Genomic DNA, 12,726 nt, shown 5'->3' with positions numbered 1-12,726 from the left:
CTTAAAGAACAGTGCTGTGGAATCACCATCGCAACTATCGCAACCAATGGTCTCGAAGGTTGCTCCTTTGGTCAGGCTGCGGTAGCTGAAGCTTCGTGCAGCCTGACCGGGTGCTGGCCATTTAAGAGGCCAGGAATCTGCATCCACCGACGTGGACCCTGGCCTCGTCCCTCCCAGAAAATGGGGGCAACATGTCAATCATGCTGCGGCTTTGGGGGTCTGCTAGCGAAATCACAGGATCCGCGTTCTGCACATGTGCAGAAGGGTTCTTGCGCAGACGCAGACCACTTAACATCAAAGATGCACTTTAATCATCAGATTAATGTACATCTCTGAATCAGGCCTAGTGTCCGAGCCAACTCCTCATCCTTGTGCTGCGTATACCTCTGGGAAAATTATGCTGACCCCATTATCCCAGTTATCTCTCTATTGCAAAAACACATATCTCTGGGAAAATGGCTCCTGCTCAATCACACAAGTACTGCATTTTGAATGGGTGCAGAGTGTGAGGTGTGGTCCACACACACACACACACACACACACACACACACACACACACACACACACACACACACACACACACACACACACACACACACCTATTTTAGATACCCAACTGCCTACTGTATTATGATGCATTATCCCTACTCTATCCTGCCTCCCTAGGCACAGGCAGGCATAAGTTCCAGAATCACAGACATCTGTATAGGGATATATACTGTACATTTGGCTATTCTCTGGCCATGCTTACAGTGATATCACACAGGATATGTGATCCAAAGTAGCACAGTGCTCACTTTGCATTAGGTCTTTAGTATTTAATTGAGAAAATTCTAAATATACAATATTATAGAATGTAACTGTAGTAGTGGCAGTGATCAGAAAGTGTGACATAGGACTCTATGGTCCTTTAGATCTAGCAGAGAAACACAAAAAATCCATCACAATGGGAACACGCTAACCGAAGCTATGTAGCAACTTGCTACTACTTATTTCTAATTAGTGATTATGGTTATGCCCAAATAGTCCATCGTTCATGACAATCTACCAAGAATAAGTTGTGACTTAGAGTAGTGATTGTTGCCTTTTGGAAGCTGTGTCCAATACAGTTGCCTGGTATTTTGTTGGGCCAGTATGACACGGACATTATTTAGCAACACCATAGATACAAGAGGTGAGTGACATTTTTAAACTCTTAAGCAAAATATTTGTCTCATTTTGCAATTGGTCACAAGCTTTGTAAGTTTTGTCAGCAAATTTGGTGTTCAGCTTTAAAAGTGACCACTGTTGCCCCGACTCTGTCATACACTGTACATTTCGAAAAATTTATATTTACAAATACAATATGGAATGGTATTTGATGCAACAAGAAAACAAAACAGTCACTGGAAAATTATATTGCTGGATTTGCGACTCAGCCTGTTCCACTGCAAAATGTACATGAAGTTTTCCTCAATCGCATATTTTCAATGGACAACAAGGTGCGTAACTCACCAGTAGTGTGGCTTTGTGTTACAAGAGTGCATGGTGAGGAAGAACCAGAATATAACCTAGATGGATTAGGGGTATGGACATTGTTTCCTTTCTTTTCTTAATCCTCAAATGTTAAAAGATGGATTTTCATAATTGATATCTATATTGCATACACTTTGTTCTAGCTCTATAGCCTATATAGTTGAGCAGACTCACAACTATAGATTCAAAATTAACTCAATAATTTTAGGCATGTATTGTTCTAAATCATCATTTTGTCCAAAAAAAGTAATAATCTACATACCTCTAAATAATCTGGCAAGCATTAACAAGATGCTAATGGATATTCTGCAAATTAGAATATAAGAGTTTAGAATGCTCAACACACATTGTTAAGCATTCTGCATCCAACTGAGAATCACTGGACGGATAACTACTCAGTGTCATAGGATGATTATCCTGCACTACCCATCAGACCCCAAGTCCTCAATCCACAAATTCCACATGCTCCAAATTTCCCAGGAAATTCTAGGTCTTGTTGTCTGAGAACGTTTTATTTTTGTGCCGTTTAATCCAGACACTTGATGCTATTGGATTAACATAAATAATGGAAATACAATCCTATAATTGTTTTACCATGCTTGATACCTCAATGTTAACAAACTGCATCCATTTGGCCTTTTTAAGAAGATATTTACATGTAGCCTCCCAAACAATTTCCAGTGAGTACTATTTATACTGTAATATAGTCCATTATCACTATTAAATCATCCAAGGTTATAAACCTTAAAAGGTTTTTTTTTTGTCTGTGTGACATTAGACATTTTTTTTATTTTACTAAAGACCTGACGACAAGACTGAGGAGACTGTATGGCTATTATGTAATATTTTCAAAGAAATAATCTGCCCTGTTAGAATGCCATGCGGTTCAACCTCTGATCCATGAAATTGCTGAGATCAATAAAAATACCATCCAGCAACTACTTAATTCCTGGCCTGCTCTTGCTCACAACTATTATTTATACCTAATTGTATCAGAAAACAATGTTACATAACAAATGGCCATCAATTGTGCCTGTTTTCCAAAAGGCAAAAGCAGCACACAAACAATTCTTCTTTGAAGACTGATCTCTGTTAACATGCAATCTTTTATAATTTCACCATTTACACAATTCAAATGTATAGTTCTAATTCTGCACAATAGCCCTGATTCCTATCCGGACACAGATCCAATCACATTTGCGATTTTTCTCACTCCGCAATTGGAAATATATGCTAAATACTGAGAAGTTTACCTGAGCATAGGGACGCCCACTGCTAGCTTCGCATATCTGTCCGACAAGGTAAACATCTGAATGAATCATCTACACATTGACCTTCTGTGTAATGTTGGGCATATACTATACAATTATCTGTCAGAAATCTGTCCAATCTGGCTGGTTGGAATGAAACCTGGTAATGTATGGGAGCAAATGACAGTCGATTATATGGTCTTAAACGCTGAAATAAAGGACAAAAAACATTGTTGAAATTAGTTAAATTTGTGTGTTTAACCAATTTGTCTGAACGACCATTTTTGGCTATTTTCCAGTGTTTGTGAGTAAATGGTCGATTGTCATTTGCTCCCATACATTACCAGATTTTCATTCCAACCAGCCAGATTGGACAGATATTTGACAGATAATTGTATAGTGTATGCCCAGCATAAGTCTGACCTGCCTCAAACAGAACAGCTCCCCTGGCACGCATAGGGCTCTCCAGCTGCAAGCAAGATCGCAATGGCTCATATATGCATGCCCAGAAAACAGTGTTTAAATGGACCTGACAGGCCTGTTTCTCTGTAGCCAGCCCCCCATTACCTCCCCCCAAACACTGACTACATGTCAATCACTTTGTGAGTAAATCCTTTTAAGAGCAGTTTAAATGCATGCGCAATGTCGGACAATAGCTCAATCTGCATAAAACATCAACGGATCGGAATCAGGCCCAATGTAGGAATTGAAGTCTGGAAATACAGTGCAACAGAATTGCATATTTATTATTTCTGGTCTCTCAGTCATCTGGTTGGGCAATTGCATTGTGAATCATTGAACTATCCTCCAATCAGTCTGGAGCTCTGAAGGAAAGATAATATTTGAGAGCTTTGGACCTCATTCAGACCCACTCGCAAGCGGCTGTCCGCTCACAAGTGGGTCGATGGTGTGCACTGCGCATGCGCACGATGGAGGGAGCTCCGTCGTTCGCATGCGCCAGACGCGACGAGCGAAGGACTTTCCATCGCTCGTTGTGTCTGATCAAAGGGTCGTGCTGTCGATGTTGATTGACAGCACGCCCCCTTTGGTGGGCGTGCCGGGGGCGTTCCTGCCAGATGGAGGCGTTCCCAAGGGAACGCCTACCGTCAGAAGCCGGCCCCACTGACATCACTAGTGATGTCAGTGGGAGTGATTTTGGCTCTGATAGAGCCAAAATCACTCCAGGGCTTGTGGTCGAAAACCCCGACCACAGGCTTCTGGTCACACTGGCGATGGTCGCGATGGTCAAGACCATCGCGACCATCATTCTGCACGCTCGTATGTGCTGTGGGTGGTGACCCACATCTATACGAGCGTCCAGGAGGACGCTCCATTTTTATGGAGGACGGCCCTCATTCAGAGCGAGCGCTCTGCTCAGAGCATCCGGCTCTGAATGAGGGCCCTTGTTTCATCTTTCGGATCAGGACTGCACTGTCCAGATTAGCCAGTCAGAAGGGGAGGTGAATAACGTTCTCCAATGCGGTTTATCTGCACGCACCTACCATAGTGTGGGTGGCATTCAAAGAGTAGAGTGGTCCAGTGCATTGGAAGTTCTATGCATAACCAGTGACATGTAACCAGGTGTCCATGACATGCCCCATACATATCGCTACAAATGTTGGGAGGTATGCACAAAAATATTAGAGGGGCAGCACAAAAGTAATTTTGTCCTCTGTGATGTTATTGTGCGCAACTGTTCTTATTTTCTTAAATAATGCTCCTGCTTCTGCCAGGGACGCTAAAAACAAGATGGTGTTGGACAGGGTAAAATAAAAGAAGACAAAATAATGTCATCCTAGTATGAAATGTAGAGGTGACATGCACAAAATATGCACCTGTCAGTCTTAGCAACTAATATTCTAGTGTTGCTAATCTTCACCCATCAGACATGGCAAACCTGTAGCATTCTTCTAACACTGCCATATTGCCTGCAAATCCATGCACTAGGTGCTTCACAGCAAACCGATTCCAAGGATTCTGCAATGCACATCAGCACTTTTGGGAGTTAGAAACAACATTTAGAATGTCAACATTTAGAATATGGATACCATAATGTTGATATGGTCTGAACGCCGACATGGGCAGAATGTCAACTTTCACAATGTTGACATGTTCAATGTCAAAATCCAGAGTGTTGACAGTCGATTACATGCAAATGAAAGTAAAATGTCAACATTATGTCAGTGTCAACATTGTGAATGTCAACATTTCACATATCGCCATTCTGTCCATGATAACATTCAGATGTCGTCAATATTCTGAATGCCGACTTATACCGCACCAAACTCAAGAAGGTTCTGATTAAAACTGATATCTTATGATATTTAGTTTTTACTTGGCATAGAATATTTATTTCTAATTGAATATAACATTACATCTAATATGGTACAACACATTGAAGACATACTGCACCTTTTTTCTTCTCAATATTGCTCGCGGTGATGGGGTATTTTGGGTTACCCTTGGTGATTTTTTTTTTTTAATTGTCTACATTTCCTAATTTTTGCGTTATAACTTTCAGACAATGCACCTGGCACAGTAACCTACGTGTCAGACACAGCTAAGTCCGAACCTTCTTTTGGGGGTCCCTGGTGAATAACTCTGGCACATTAGACTCTACGCCTCTGTACTGGGTCCTAGTCAATCCCAAAGTACAAGCAAGCATCCACTATCTATCCATGACTTTGCGACAGCACCAGAACATGAGTGTGTTGCAGTTCACCATTAGTGAAGCTTGTGCCAACCTTGCTGGCCAAGCATCCCCCAGCAACCACAGTCTCAATTTTTGTAACACACTTTTCCTACCAAAACCTCGCCCGCTTGCCTCCTGTTTTCTTGTCTGGTCCCATCTTATCCACCTGTTTTCTGCAAATACTGGTGGCCATTGGTAGAATGTCAGAGTTGGCATATAGCTGGGAGGTGTTGGGAACATGGTGCATGCTCCCCAAGCTTTACTTTGCCATAATATGCAGCACTGCACAGTGGGGGTGGTGCTACAATGATTTGATTGGACCATCAAAACCTTAGACTGCCACTTCTCTAAGGCAGTATGTAGGAGTCTGCCATACTCATTTGGGAGTTCAGTACAAGCACAAGTGTGTTTAAAATAAATAAGATATAAAATGTGTTAAAAAGGACAAAAAAAATTGGAAAAATAAAAAGGAAAGCAATGCTGCAGTATTGTTTGACAGCTAAGTACCAAATGCAGCGTATAAAATAGTACAGCAGTTTAAAATACTATTAGTCACAGATGTCATTCACAGATGTATTCCTGTAGATAAGGGGTGGGGTACCTTTTTTCTGCCGAGGGCCAGTTTGATATATAGAACATTATTCGTGGGCCCATTGCAGGCCACGCCCATTCTATGTGATGTCTCACGGGGGTGGGGCCACAATCGCCGGTGATTACATTAATGCCCGGACCATCCTGAGGATGCTCCAAGGAGCTGTAAGGGCAGCGATGTGACCATCTGAAGCCTCCTGAAGGACGTCCCAGGCGGCACTGCTGTATAGACTCTGGCTGCTGGGTGCCACTCTAGGCACCCTGCTAGCCAGATGAGGCTAGCAGAAAAAAGTTCAGAGGCCCAGAGCAAACGATTCCAGGGGCCTTATAAGGCCCCCGGGCCTGAGGTTCCCCATCCCTTCTGTAGATCAATCCAGATACAATGAACCTCCAAGGGGTGATAATCTCCATGTATAAGGTTATAGACATTTGACTTTTATTGCTTGGTTTTTAATGTTCTATGCACTGTGATTGGCCGGATTTTCACGTAGGTGTAAAAAATTATTATTTAGAGTGAATCAAGATTTGCTAATTAATTTATCAATATCTCAATTTCTAAATTGGCTGAATTGATTAGCCAGCTCTAGTCAGCTGCTTAGCAACTACGTAAATATTTCATTACAGTCAACCACAAGGGCTTCTTCTCATCTAGCTACATATAGGCAGATAAATAGATATTATTTATATGTATTGAGTGGTATAATGTAGCTCCTAACATGTTGCTGTATTTTCATCAGCTACAGCTGCCTTCAATATCTAGTTAAAGGCCTGATGATTTTTTCTCATGTCTTCTATTGTAATATTACATTGATGTATGTATTCCTGCAGGAAGCATGTGCTTTCTCCCAACCCTCCGATACATTTCTATTATCAGCCCTCTCTCCCAGTGCTCAAATAACATACAAGGTAAAAAATAACTCACAGTATGGTAAATGATTGTGTTCCCACAGCCTGGAAGCAATTAATAACATATTAACTGACGCAAGGACTCTGTGATGCAGTTCAAAGTGTATGTGGGTGAATGTCAGCTCTGCTCAGCCTGCCATTGCATCAAGGTGTATAACAAAGGGAAAGTGCAGTAGGTGACAGAAGGGTTTGCAGGTACAATGTGTATTAGTACCATCCTTGTAAATGTTTATACAAAAACAAAAAGGTAAAACACAATCATTTGGCCACAGTAGAAGGTAATTTGGCCCATCTTAAAGGTACAGAAAGACATAATTTGTTTTGGAAAAGTAACATGCTCTGGATCACCACCCGACCACCTGGATCTGAGAATAAACATATTCATGTAATAGCTAAAGCATCTTACATTAGATCAACATTTATGCAAATTTCCTTCACATCCAGGGATGCTTCACACATTCAGAACAATTTACATAATTGTGCCAAGCTTCGGTTACAATGTTATTTACATATATGGGACCTCACATTATGTGTATATATATATATACATATATATATATATATATATATATACACACACATTTTTTAACTAAATATCCATGTTATGCCATTGTTACTACCACATTGTAAGTGCTACCAATAACCCTAAGTTTATTCTACTTACAAATTTGCAGAAATGTTAAGTGTGTGATTCCCTTATTAACCTTATTTATCATTTGATATGTTTGTTTGGTTTTTCATACATGTATTTTTTTAACTCTATTTGAGTAGCTACAATGTATTCAATTTTCTTTGTATTATTAGAACACCATTTAATCTCAAATTAATCTATGCTAACATACTCTCACACTAGGAACACTGTAGGGAGTATTATATACTGTAAGGCTGGGTACACACGTAAAGATTTTCTGTCCAACCAGCCAAATAGTTGATTGGTTGGAATAAAAATCTGGTAAGGTATGAAAGCAAATGACAATTAGCAATTTGCTCCCATTTGCCGGAAAATGGACAAAAACTGTTGTTTGCACAAATTGTTTAGATCAGACATTTAACAAACTTATCTGAATGTCCATTTTCATCTGTTTTCTGCCATTTAGGAGCAAATTGTTGATCATCAGTTACTCCCATACGTTACCAGATTTTCATTCCAACCAATCAACTAGTTGGCTGGTTGGACAGAAAATCTTTATGTGTGTATGCAGCATAAGGTACTGCTCTTGACATTTGACCTTGATGACTATCCCACTTTCAGCTCCAGCCTCATCCATGGGCTCTTTCTGATAAAAGGAAACCATAATGATGATACTATCGCTGTGGAAGTGTAGTAGCAGTCAAACATAAATTACATTCTATCCAAAAACTTTGATTCATCCATGTTTCATGCGTGGGTGAACAAGCCCTATAGGCGAAATGCGCGTCCCCGAGTGACACAGCAGTGGTACCAGATGGATCCGGTCCGGCTGGTGCACATGCCGACCGGCTCTCCCTCCATTCTCGTATAGGAAGGGTATAGTATTACTGTGGTGGGATCTTATCCTTGTCTGTACATTACATCATTATGTCTCATGCCATTAATCTATACGGATGACTGTGTAAACACGGCAACATGTATTGACTATAATGAGTATGGCAGACGTGGTAGCGGTATGTATTCAGATGACATACATGGTAGATTGCTATTTTCATGTTATTTTATTGCATAAATGAATATGGTAATACAGTTGCCAATGACAATTAATGGATTCTAATACCTGACTGCGCTCTATGCTGGTTAATTCATAAGTGACTGTGGTCATACAGAACTATTTGATACATGCTTTCAGTTAAGCGAGTTCTTCATGCCCAGAAGATAGATAGAGTTTGGACTTTATGACAAGTGATATAGTTTCCCTTTTGATGAATAGCCCATATATTTTGTATGTATATATATATATATGGTGGTGCTATTGTATTAACCATGTGGTATTGTGAACAACTTAGCAACTTTTAGGTAAAGATTATGTCCATATGGTATATTTATTATGTATCTGACTTTGTTTCGTATGTTCTTGAGACCACACACTCACATAACAACCCACTAACCACCTAGTGTTGGCTATTTCGCACACCTTTTACATACATCTAGTGTCTGCCTGGATATACAATTTTACAGACAGACAGGCACAAAGACTGCAGTACCCTCTATACTACTATATTTGAGCTAGGGGTGAGCGGGTTCGGATTTCTGAAATCCGAACCCCCCCGAGCCCCCCCGATCCGAGTCTGATCCGAGTCAGGCTCGACTTTTCCCGCCGGACTCGGATCTGAAATCGAGGCAAAACGTCATCATCCCGCCTTCCGAGTCTCGCGGGTTTTGGATCCTATATAAGGTACCCGCGTCGGAGCCATTTTCTCACTCGGCTGTGGACAGAGAAGAGGGAGGGTGGGAGTTAGGGCTGTGTAGTGTAGTGTAGTGTAGTGCTGCTGTTGTCCACTACTTCAAAGTCCATAGGGGCTGGCTGTGTTGTGCTGTGCTGCTGTTGTTAATAGGGGCTGTGTCCACTACTTCAAAGTCCATAGGGGCTGGCTGGACTGTGTTGTGCAGTCAGTTCTCCATAGGGGCTGTGTCCACTCCAAAGTCCTGTGCAGTGTCCCAGTCCTAAAGGAGTGCTGTAGTGTTGTCCAGGGGGTGCTCTGTCCATCAGGGGTGCTCCCCCCAAGTGCTAAAAAAATAATATATTTTCTGTGTTTGTGAATTGTGTGCGCAGTAGCCGCACGTGCATCAACAAAGTAGTGCCAAGCGTGCGCCTGTGTCATAAGTAAAGGGCCGGCTGGCTTGACCGTTAAGGGTGCTGTAACCCCCGAAAGTACACTCCAGTCCAAACCAAAAAAAAAATTATTTTCTGTGTTTGTGAATTGTGTGCGCAGTAGCCGCACGTGCATCAACAAAGTAGTGCCAAGCGTGCGCCTGTGTCATAAGTAAAGGGCCGGCTGGCTTGACCGTTAAGGGTGCTGTAACCCCCGAAAGTACACTCCAGTCCAAACCAAAAAAAAAATTATTTTCTGTGTTTGTGAATTGTGTGCGCAGTAGCCGCACGTGCATCAACAAAGTAGTGCCAAGCGTGCGCCTGTGTCATAAGTAAAGGGCCGGCTGGCTTGACCGTTAAGGGTGCTGTAACCCCCGAAAGTACACTCCAGTCCAAACCAAAAAAAAAATTATTTTCTATGTTTGTGAATTGTGTGCGCAGTAGCCGCACGTGCATCAACAAAGTAGTGCCAAGCGTGCGCCTGTGTCATAAGTAAAGGGCCGGCTGGCTTGACCGTTAAAGGGTGCTGTAACCCCCGAAAATACACTCCAGTCCAAACCAAAAAAAAATTATTTTCTGTGTTTGTGAATTGTGTGCGCAGTAGCCGCACGTGCATCAACAAAGTAGTGCCAAGCGTGCGCCTGTGTCATAAGTAAAGGGCCGGCTGGCTTGACCGTTAAAGGGTGCTGTAACCCCCAAAGTACACTCCAGTCCAAACCAAAAAAAAAATTATTTTCTATGTTTGTGAATTGTGTGCGCAGTAGCCGCACGTGCATCAACAAAGTAGTGCCAAGCGTGCGCCTGTGTCATAAGTAAAGGGCCGGCTGGCTTGACCGTTAAAGGGTGCTGTAACCCCCGAAAGTACACTCCAGTCCAAACCAAAAAAAAATTATTTTCTGTGTTTGTGAATTGTGTGCGCAGTAGCCGCACGTGCATCAACAAAGTAGTGCCAAGCGTGCGCCTGTGTCATAAGTAAAGGGCCGGCTGGCTTGACCGTTAAAGGGTGCTGTAACCCCCAAAGTACACTCCAGTCCAAACCAAAAAAAAAATTATTTTCTGTGTTTGTGAATTGTGTGCGCAGTAGCCGCACGTGCATCAACAAAGTAGTGCCAAGCGTGCGCCTGTGTCATAAGTAAAGGGCCGGCTGGCTTGACCGTTAAAGGGTGCTGTAACCCCCGAAAGTACACTCCAGTCCAAACCAAAAAAAAATTATTTTCTATGTTTGTGAATTGTGTGCGCAGTAGCCGCACGTGCATCAACAAAGTAGTGCCAAGCGTGCGCCTGTGTCATAAGTAAAGGGCCGGCTGGCTTGACCGTTAAAGGGTGCTGTAACCCCCGAAAATACACTCCAGTCCAAACCAAAAAAAAATTATTTTCTGTGTTTGTGAATTGTGTGCGCAGTAGCCGCACGTGCATCAACAAAGTAGTGCCAAGCGTGCGCCTGTGTCATAAGTAAAGGGCCGGCTGGCTTGACCGTTAAAGGGTGCTGTAACCCCCAAAGTACACTCCAGTCCAAACCAAAAAAAAAATTATTTTCTGTGTTTGTGAATTGTGTGCGCAGTAGCCGCACGTGCATCAACAAAGTAGTGCCAAGCGTGCGCCTGTGTCATAAGTAAAGGGCCGGCTGGCTTGACCGTTAAAGGGTGCTGTAACCCCCGAAAGTACACTCCAGTCCAAACCAAAAAAAAAATTATTTTCTGTGTTTGTGAATTGTGTGCGCAGTAGCCGCACGTGCATCAACAAAGTAGTGCCAAGCGTGCGCCTGTGTCATAAGTAAAGGGCCGGCTGGCTTGACCGTTAAAGGGTGCTGTAACCCCCAAAGTACACTCCAGTCCAAACCAAAAAAAAAATTATTTTCTGTGTTTGTGAATTGTGTGCGCAGTAGCCGCACGTGCATCAACAAAGTAGTGCCAAGCGTGCGCCTGTGTCATAAGTAAAGGGCCGGCTGGCTTGACCGTTAAAGGGTGCTGTAACCCCCGAAAGTACACTCCAGTCCAAACCAAAAAAAAATTATTTCTGTGTTTGTGAATTGTGTGCGCAGTAGCCGCACGTGCATCAACAAAGTAGTGCCAAGCGTGCGCCTGTGTCATAAGTAAAGGGCCGGCTGGCTTGACCGTTAAAGGGTGCTGTAACCCCCAAAGTACACTCCAGTCCAAACCAAAAAAAAAATTATTTTCTGTGTTTGTGAATTGTGTGCGCAGTAGCCGCACGTGCATCAACAAAGTAGTGCCAAGCGTGCGCCTGTGTCATGAGTAAAGGGCCGGCTGGCTTGACCGTTAAAGGGTGCTGTAACCCCCGAAAGTACACTCCAGTCCAAACCAAAAAAAAAATTATTTTCTATGTTTGTGAATTGTGTGCGCAGTAGCCGCACGTGCATCAACAAAGTAGTGCCAAGCGTGCGCCTGTGTCATAAGTAAAGGGCCGGCTGGCTTGACCGTTAAAGGGTGCTGTAACCCCCGAAAATACACTCCAGTCCAAACCAAAAAAAAATTATTTTCTGTGTTTGTGAATTGTGTGCGCAGTAGCCGCACGTGCATCAACAAAGTAGTGCCAAGCGTGCGCCTGTGTCATAAGTAAAGGGCCGGCTGGCTTGACCGTTAAAGGGTGCTGTAACCCCCAAAGTACACTCCAGTCCAAACCAAAAAAAAAATTATTTTCTGTGTTTGTGAATTGTGTGCGCAGTAGCCGCACGTGCATCAACAAAGTAGTGCCAAGCGTGCGCCTGTGTCATAAGTAAAGGGCCGGCTGGCTTGACCGTTAAAGGGTGCTGTAACCCCGAAAGTACACTCCAGTCCAAACCAAAAAAAAATTATTTTCTGTGTTTGTGAATTGTGTGCGCAGTAGCAGCACGTGCATCAACAAAGTAGTGCCAAGCGTGCGCCTGTGTCATAAGTAAAGGGCCGGCTGGCTTGACCGTTAAAGGGTGCTGTAACCCCCAAAGTACACTCCAGTCCAAACCAAAAAAAAAATTATTTTCTGTGTTTGT

At 42.7% G+C, this 12,726-nt stretch overlaps 1 protein-coding gene across 1 annotated transcript in view; it reads right to left on the bottom strand.

The window, feature by feature from the left end:
- Positions 1-12,726, bottom strand: part of GRIN2D (glutamate ionotropic receptor NMDA type subunit 2D) — a 1,022,144-nt gene that overhangs the window by 351,207 nt on the left and 658,211 nt on the right. The gene's annotated exons all lie outside the window — the stretch shown is intronic.

This window comes from Taudactylus pleione, unplaced genomic scaffold, assembly GCF_031769625.1.
Source record: "Taudactylus pleione unplaced genomic scaffold, aTauple2 ptg000041l, whole genome shotgun sequence".
In the NCBI taxonomy this organism is placed as follows: Eukaryota; Metazoa; Chordata; class Amphibia; order Anura; family Myobatrachidae; genus Taudactylus; species Taudactylus pleione.
Note: the sequence above shows the minus strand (reverse complement) of the source record. Positions and strands in the feature narration are given on the sequence as shown.